Genomic DNA, 8,113 nt, shown 5'->3' on the forward strand with positions numbered 1-8,113 from the left:
ATAGTGATGTGGGAATTAGAGATAACAGGATTTGGAAAGCATATTAATTTTTTTCATTATGCTTTGCCTTGCTTGAAAAATTACTGCTAGCAGCTTTTAGAGTTCTATGTAGCACAGCTCCCTCAAACATTAAGGAGGCCATTGGTGCAAACCGAAAATACAAATAAGACAGTAAGGTGAAGCCAGGGGTAAGGATGATATCAAAGAATGTGCACAAATGTGCACAGTTGTCAGAGGTGGACTTCACACAAAGCATTTCTCTCATGGGCCCTCATTATGTGATTTAGTCTCAACGAAACCCCTACAGTGAATTTAGTAATGGGTTTCCTATGGCTTATTTCTTTCTTTTTTATTTTATTTTTTTTTTTGTGACGGAATCTCACTCTGTCGCCCAGGCTGGAGTGCAGTGGCACTATCTCAGCTCACTGCAACCTCCACCTCCCAGGTTCAAGCGATTCTCCTGCCTCAGCCTCCTGAGTACGTGGGATTACAGGCATGCGACACCACACCCAGCTAATTTTTACATTTGTAGTAGAGACAGGATTTCACCGTGTTAGTCAGGCTGGTCTTAAACTCCTGACCTTGTGATCTGCCCGCCTTGGCCTCCCAAAGTGCTGGGATTACAGGCGTGAGCCACCGGACCTGGCCAGTTTATATCTTTTTACTTTTCTTTTCTTTTTTTTGAGACGGAGTCTCGCTCTGACACCCAGGCTGGAGTGCAGTGGCGCAATCTTGGCTCACTGCAACTCTGCCTCCCGAGTTCAAGCGATTCTCCTGCCTCAGCCTCCCAAGTAGCTGGGATTACAGGTACATGCCACCACACCTGGCTAATTTTTTGTATTTTTAGTAGAGATGGGGTTTCACTGTGTTAGCCAGGATGGTCTCGATGTCCTGACCTCGTAATCCGCCCGCTTTGGCCTCCCAAACTGCTGGGATTACAGGCATGAGCCACCATGCCCAGCCGATTTCTTATAACTTTCTTCAGTGTAGGCCTAACCTTCATATTCAATTCAGTAAACATAAGTCTACTAGTAGGCAGAACAAAGGTCCTGCCTCACAGCTTGCCTGCCTGCCTGCCTGCCTGCCTGCCTGCCTGCCTGCCTGCCTTCCTGCCTGCCTGCCTTCCTTTCTTTTCTTTCTTTCTTTCTTTCTTTCTTTCTTTCTTTCTTTCTTTCTTTCTTTCTTTCTTTCTTTCTTTCTTCTTTCTTTTTCTCTAATGAAGTCATAATTTACAGCTTTCTGAGGTCTGGATTGATCCACAGGTAAAATTATTTCATGATCTGTAATGGACAGAATATTCTTGCAGCAATCTGCCACAAGTATTGCTTCACAACAAAGACCTGAAGGGCAGAGAACGTTGGCACGTACCCTCTAGGGAATTCCAAACCGTCCCCAAGATTTCTGCTGATGTTTACATTGTCATAATCACTGATGACACATGGGAAGGAAGAGAGTGGATTACATCACAGCAATGGAACTTCAGATTAAACTCTGAGTGTCCCTGTGCTTAAAATATCATCAGTCACCCACCATGACTTCCCACAGTCCCCAACTCAGACCAGCTCACTGGCTCTTCTCTCTCTTTCCTCCTTAGCCCCACTCCCCATCAGTAGGAAAAAATAAGTGACAAATCCCTCTTGTTTTCCCATAAAGAGGCAGCATAAATATTCTTTTTCCTTCCTTCAAGGCCTCTCACTTTTATTACAGGTAACTTATTAAAATATTTTCCTGAAAGCAGTTCTTTCCCTAAAGGAGATTGTCTACTAGTGCCAGAGTGTTTGATAAAAATTGAGTAGTGTTAGGCCGGGCTCTGTGGCTCACGCCTGTAATCCCAGCACTTTGAGAGGCCGAGGCAGGCGGATCACCTGAGGTTGGGAGTTTGAGACCAGCCTGACCAATATGGAGAAACCTCGTCTCTACTAAAGATACAAAAATTAGCTGGGCATGTTGGTGCATGCCTGTAATCCCAGCTACTCGGGAGGTTGAGGCAGGAGAATCGCTTGAACCCATGAGGTGGAGGTTATGGTGAGCCGAGATCGTGCCATTGCATTCCAGTCTGGGCAACAAGAGCGAAACTCCATCTCAAAAAAAAAAAAAGAAATTGAGTAGTATTAGTTTTTTATTAATTAATTCAGCAAATACATATGACGCAATCACGATGTATCAGGTTCACTCCTACTAGATGTACATGAACAAGGCCTTGCCCTGAAGGAAAAGTGGAATAGACATGAGATTAAGCATGCAAATTACAGCCTCTTCCTCAGAGAGCTGCCGATAGCAACTAACCCTGAGGAAAGTCAATCACAGTGTCAGTTCCTTCCTCTACAGAGTGTTAAAAGTTTCTCGGCACGGCCGGGCGTGGTGGCTCAAGCCTGTAATCCCCGCACTTTGGGAGGCCGAGGCCGGCGGATCACAAGGTCAGGAGATCGAGACCATCCTGGCTAACACGGTGAAACCCCGTCTCTACTAAAAATACAAAAAATTGGTCGGGCATGTTGGCGGGCGCCTGTAGTCCCAGCTACTCGTGAGGCTGAGGCAGGAGAATGGCGTGCACCCAGGAGGCGGAGCTTGCAGTGAGCTGAGATTGCACCATTGCACTCCAGCCTGGGCAACACAGCGAGACTCCATCTCAAAAACAAAAAAACAACAAAACTATGTTCTCAGCAGTGGCCTAAAATTGCTAATGCTTACCTATATGACCATGTTGGGATCTTTGAGGGGCATTGTAATGGCACCCTTATTCCTCACCAGGGTTCTGAAGCAATTAAGATATGAGAACAGGGAGGCAGCAGATGGAGACTAAAATGTCACCTTTACTACTGACAAAGGCTAGGTTGGAGAGCAGAGATTATTTTTTTTGAGACAGGAGCTCACTAATTTGCCCAGGCTGGTCTTGAACTCCTGAGCTGAGGCAATCCTCCTGCCTCAGCCTCCGGAGTAGTTGGGATTACAGGTGTGAGCCACTGCACCTGGCAGAGGTCAGAGACTCTGTGAGCAAATGACTTCCTAATACTTTATAAGACTTAACCCTAAAATGAGACAGACAGGCCTATAAACCTTACTACGTAGAGGAGGGAGTGGTAGGCCAGCTCCCAATAGGAAAAAGGGAGAGGAAGAGGCTACACATGTTAGTTTGTTCTTCCAGATTCCTCAGATAGGTGACAAGGGGAACAAGGCCATGGGAAAAGCAGATTCTCACAATGGAGTATGGTTGATTCCTTATCTCCTTTTGAAGTTAGAGAGAGTAGCTATACCTTAGGAAATCTGGCTGGACAATTAAGCTGGGTTTATTAAGAATATATGCAGGATGAAAGTGAAGTTAGCTGGTACCCATCCCTGGGCCTTATGGTTGTGGAGGAGTTTGCTTAAGGTAACTATCCTGTATGTGCTGGCAGTGGTGGGGGAAATACTTTTGTTCTTGGGGCCCAATCTGTTCCAGGTGGCCATGAACCTGCTGTGAGCCTGTGGTGAGGAAGAAGAGAATGAGAAGGGGCCAGCTCTTGGGATTGGACATTAGTGCTTTCAGATCAGATCTGTGATGCTTATCCCGGTTTTTGTTTTGTTTTCGTTTTTGAGACAGGGTCTTACTCTGTGACCCACGCTGGAGTGCAATGGCACCATCACGACTTACTGCAGCCTCGACTTCCCGGGCTCAAGTGATTCTCACGCCTCAGCCTCCCGAGTAGCTGAGACCACAGGTGTGCACCACCATGCCCCACTAAATTTTCTGTTTTTTGTCAAGATGGGATTTTGCCATGTTGCCCAGGCTGGCCTCAAACTCCTGGGCGCAAAAGATCCGCCCGCCCATCTCGGGCTTCCGAAAGTGCTGGGATTACAGGCATGAACCATCACACCTGGCTTACTCAGAGAATAGGGAACGCTTCCTTGTGCCAGGGGAGGTGGAGCAGTCATGACTTGGGCTTCGGGAGCCTCAGGCTCGCAGCCACAGTCTTATACACACTCACATCAAATGCTGATGGGGCCAGAGTCTGAAATAAATTAGCCAGACTAAGAAAAACAAGGCTTTGGAAATACAAACATTTGAATGAACATTTTAAGCATGCTATCTGCCTGCCACCGTGGTTCTCAAAGTGGTCTCCCAGACCTTTTCAGGGGTCTATTACATCAAAACTATTTTCATAATTAATACCAAGATGTTATTTGCCTTTTTCACTCTTATTTTCTCACAATGTTCCATGGAATTTTCCAGAAGCTACATGATGTGTGATATTGCAATAGACTCAATGCAGAAGCAGGTATAAAATTCAGCTGTTAGAGATATTTGAAAAAATGTAAAGCAATGCCACTCTTTTCAGTCTTTATTTTGAACATATATTTTCATTTAAATATATTTATATTAACATGAAATGGGCTTATTATTGTTAATAAATACATATTTTAATTTTCTCTTCATTTTAGTATTTAATATGATACTAAAGTACCAATAGGGATCACTCAGATAAACAAAAGCTTTTGAAGGCCTCAATAATTTTTTTTTTTTTTTGAAACGGAGTCCTGCTCCATTGCCCAGGCTGGAGTGCAGTGGTGCGATCTTGGCTCACTGCGACCTCCACCTCCCAGGTTCAAGCGATTCTCAATAAAGGCCTCAATAATTTTTAAAAGTGTAAAGAACTGGCCGGGCACGGTGGCTCATGCCTGTAATCCGAGCACTTTGGGAGGCCGAGGCGGGTGGATCACCTGAGGTCAGGAGTTCAAGACCAGACTGGCCAACATGGTGAAACCCCCGTCTCTACTAAAAATACAAAAAATTAGCTGGGCGTGGTGGTGGGCACCTGTAATCTCAGCTACTCGGGAAGCTGAGGCAGGAGAATCACTTGAACGTGGGAGGCAGAGGTTGCAGCGAGCTGAGATCGTGTCATTGCACTCCAACCTGGGCAACAAGAGTGAAACTCCATCTCAAAATAAAAAAGGTAGCCGGGCGTGGTTGTGTGCACCTGTTGTCTCAGCTAGTCCAGAGGTTGAGGCAGAAGAATCACTTGAACCCAGGAGGCAGAGGTTGCAGTGAGCCGAGATCTTGCCATTGCACTCCAGCCTGGGAGACACAGCGAGATTCCGTCAAAAAAAAAAAAAAAAAAAAAAAGTACATTGGTAGGAAAAGCCAGTGAAATCCAAATTCGTTAGCAGTATTATACCAATGTTAGTTTCTTAGTTTGATAGTGTACTGTGGTTGTATACAACGTTAACATTAGGCAAAGTGGGTGAAGGGTATATGGGAACTCTTTGTGCTATCTTTCTGACTCTTCGTAAATTCTTTTTTGTTTGTTTGTTTTTGAGATGGAGTCTTGCTCTGTCACCCAGGCTGGAGTGCAGTGATACAATCTCAGCTCACTGCAAGCTCCACCTCCCAGGTTCACGCCATTCTGCTGGCTCAGCCTCCTAGGTAGCTGGGACTACAGGTGCCCGCCACCAAGCCCGGCTAATTTTTTTATTTTTTTTAGTAGAGACGGGGTTTCACCATGTTAGTCAGGATGGTCTCGATCTCCTGCCCTTGTGATCCACCCGCCTCGGCCTCCCAAAGTGCTGGGATTACAGGCGTGAGCCACCGCACCTGGCCTTGTTTGTTTTTTGAGACAGAGTTTCTCTCTTGTTGCCCAGACTGGTATGCAATGACATGATCTCGGCTCACTGCAACATCCACCTCCTGGGTTCAAATGATTCTCCTGCCTCAGCCTCCTGAGTAGCTGGGATTACAGGCATGTGCCACCATACCCGGCTAATTTTTTTTTTTTTTTTTTTGAGATGGAGTCTTGCTCTGTCACCCAGGCTGGACTACAGTGGCGCGATCTCAGCTCACTGCAAGCTCCACCTCCCGGGTTCACGCCATCCTCCTGCCTCAGCCTCCTGAGGAGCTGGGACTACAGGCGCCTGCCACCACGCCCGGCTAATTTTTTTTTTGTATTTTTAGTAGAGACGGGGTTTCACCGTGTTAGCCAGGATGGTCTCGATCTCCTGACCTCATGATCCGCCCGCCTCGGCCTGCCAAAGTGCTGGGATTACAGGCATGAGCCACCGCGCCCGGCTAATTTTGTATTTTTAGTAAAGACGGGGTTTCTCCATGTTGTTCAGGCTGGTCTCGAACTTCCAACCTCAGGTGATCCACCTGCCTCAGCCTCCCAAAGTGCTGGGATTACAGGCATAAGCCACCTCGCCTGGCCAATTTTTCTTTTTTCTTTTTTCTTTTTTTTAAATAGAGACATGGTCTTAGTATATTGTCTGGGCTGGTCTCAAACTCCTGGGCTAAAGCAATCCTCCTGCCTCGGCCTCCCAAAGTTCTGGGATTATAGGGGTGAGCCACTGTTTTTAAGGCTGGGCACTGTGTGGCTCATGCCTGATATCCCAGCACTTCGGGAGGCTGAGGAGGGGGGATCACTTAAGGCCAGGAGTTTGAGAACAAGACCAGCCTGGGAAACATAGTGAGACCCTCTCTCTACAAAAAAAATTTTGAAAATTAGCCAGGTGTGGAAGTATATACGTGTAGTCCCAGCTACTCGAGAGGCTGAGGTGGGAGGATTGCTTAAGCCTGGGAAGTTGAGGTTGCAGTGAGCCGTGTTCATGCTACTGTACTCCAGCTTGGGTGACAGAGTGAGACCCTGTCTCAAAAAAATTAAAAAAAAAAAAAAAAAGTGGCCGGGCGCGGTGGCTCACGCCTGTAATCCCAGCACTTTGGGAGGCTGAGGCTGGCAGATCACAAGGTCAGGAGATCGAGACCATCCTGGCTAACACGGTGAAACCCTGTCTCCACTAAAAATACAAAAAATTAGCTGGGCGTGGTGGCACACACCTGTACTCCCAGCTACTCGGGAGGCTGAGGCAGGAGAATGGCGTGAACCCGGGAGGTGGAGCTTGCAGTGAGCCGAGATAGCGCTACTGCACTCCGGCCTGGGTGAAAGAGCGAGACTCCTTCTCAAAAAAAAAAAAAAAAAAAGTTTTTAAAAAGTGTAAAAGACTTCCAAGACAAAAAGTCTGAGAATTACTGGCCTACCATAATACAAACCCCATGTCAGGATCTGGAAATATGCAAATAAATGAAAGGTTAAGGAATACACACTAGCCAGGTGCACACAAGCGGGGTATACCATCAGCTGATTCTTTTGAGCAATTAGTTTTTATTATATGGACCCAGTCTTATAACTGATCATGTTTCCCTTCTCTCTTTGACTGCTAGCAAGCTCAGAGCCAAATTTGGGCTTATTTCTGTTAACAGGATCTTAGAGAATGCTTTTACATTACAGCTTACTCCTGGTTACACCCAATTTAACTATTTGTCCTGATTTGTTTTGCTTTTGTTTTCTTTTGTTTTGTTTTGAGACAGGGTCTCCCTCTGTCACCCAGGCTGGAGTTCAGTGGCGTGATCTGGGCTCACTGCAACTTCTACCTCCCAGGCTCAAGCAATACTCCTACCTCAGCCTCTCAAGTAGCTGAGACTATAGGCGTGCACCACCATGCCCGGCTAATTTTTTTTTTTGTAGAGAAGGGGTTTTGCCATGTTGCCCAGGCTGGTCTCCATCTCCTGAGCTCAAGCAATCTGCCAACCTTGGCCTCCCAATGTACTGGGATTACAGGTGTGAACCACGGCACCCTCTCAATTTTTTGTTTTATTTTGCTTTTTGTTTTTTTTTGAGATGGAGTCTCGCTCTGTCACCCAGACTGGAGTGCAGTGGCACGATCTCGGCTCACTGCAACCTCTGCCTCCCGGCTTCGAGCAATACTAGTTCCTCAGCCTCCTGAGTAGCCAGTATTACAGGCATGTGCCACCACGCCTGGCTAATTTTTGTATTTTTAGTACAGATGGGGTTTCAACATGTTGGCCAGATTTGTCTCGAACTCCTGGCCTCAGGTGATCCACCCTCCTCAGCCTCCCAAAGTGCTGGGATTATAGGCGTGAGCCACTGCACCTGGTCCAAATCTTTTTAAAAATGCACTCTTAAAACTTGGGAATATATAAAATACCATTCCTGCCTTTGATGAACTTAAAATCTATTGTCATACGTGTAAATGGTTACCAGAAACAACGGAATATGATAGATCACAAAGGTAGTACAAGCAAAGTCCATAGCAAGGGTTGCACCTTCTCCCCAGAGGCAAAGTTAAA

Source organism: Hylobates moloch, unplaced genomic scaffold (assembly GCF_009828535.3).
Source record: "Hylobates moloch isolate HMO894 unplaced genomic scaffold, HMol_V3 SCAFFOLD_4, whole genome shotgun sequence".
In the NCBI taxonomy this organism is placed as follows: Eukaryota; Metazoa; Chordata; class Mammalia; order Primates; family Hylobatidae; genus Hylobates; species Hylobates moloch.